Source organism: Bison bison, unplaced genomic scaffold (genome assembly GCF_000754665.1).
Source record: "Bison bison bison isolate TAMUID 2011002044 unplaced genomic scaffold, Bison_UMD1.0 scf7180017864289, whole genome shotgun sequence".
Lineage (NCBI taxonomy): Eukaryota > Metazoa > Chordata > Mammalia > Artiodactyla > Bovidae > Bison > Bison bison.
In genome coordinates, this window is record NW_011494861.1 from 7196683 (window position 1) to 7197035 (window position 353).

Here is a 353-nt window from a genome sequence, read left to right on the forward strand (position 1 = left end):
GTGAGGCTGAGTCCCCCCAACTGTGCCTGGTGTGGTGCCCCCCGACCCGGAAGGGGGACCTGGTAGGGAGTGGGCTGTACTCTGGCTGTGCCCTTGGCCCCGCCTCCACAAGCCTCAGCCTCACATCCGTGAGCTGCTTCCTGCCCACCCAGAGCTCTTCTCAGTGGCCTTTGCGCCAGTGGATGGGTCCTTCAGAGGATGTTCCTGTTCTGTGTGTCGTGATGTCCAGTTCCTCAGCGGGGCCTTCTTCCATGAGATCTGTCAGCTGGGATCTCTCCGTGGAGATGGGGCCCAGCCTGGCTTTGTCCTGCTTTTCCCTGGGAGGAGGCTGAGGCCAATCTGCCCGCCCCACC

At 63.2% G+C, this 353-nt stretch overlaps 1 protein-coding gene across 1 annotated transcript in view; it reads left to right on the forward strand.

Moving 5' to 3' along the window:
* The window catches only part of ACOT7 (acyl-CoA thioesterase 7), a 68721-nt gene that overhangs the window by 22460 nt on the left and 45908 nt on the right, over nucleotides 1-353 (forward strand). The window lies entirely within an intron of this gene.